Raw genomic sequence first — 305 nt, 5'->3', positions numbered from 1 at the left:
GACGAGGCTACGGCAGGCCTCTCCATGGCGCAGACTGAGTACAGGAGAGCAGCAAAGGAAGCTGCTGCTGCTGCTGTTGCTGCTGCTGCTGCTGCTGCTGCTGCTGCTGCTGCCCCTAAAGAAGGCTCATCATCCCCAGAGCGAGCAGCAGCAGGAACAGCAGCAGCAGCAGCAACAGCAGCAGCAGCAATAACAGGACCTGCTGCAGCAGTACCCGTTGCGCTGCTGCTGGTGTCTCCAATCGACGGCTGCTTCGTCGTCCCTCCGCTGCAGCAGGAGAGCAGCAGCAGCAGCAGCAGCAGCAA

Source organism: Eimeria mitis, genomic scaffold, assembly GCF_000499745.2.
Source record: "Eimeria mitis Houghton genomic scaffold, Emh_scaff204, whole genome shotgun sequence".
NCBI classification, from domain to species: domain Eukaryota; phylum Apicomplexa; class Conoidasida; order Eucoccidiorida; family Eimeriidae; genus Eimeria; species Eimeria mitis.
This window is presented reverse-complemented; position numbering follows the sequence as displayed.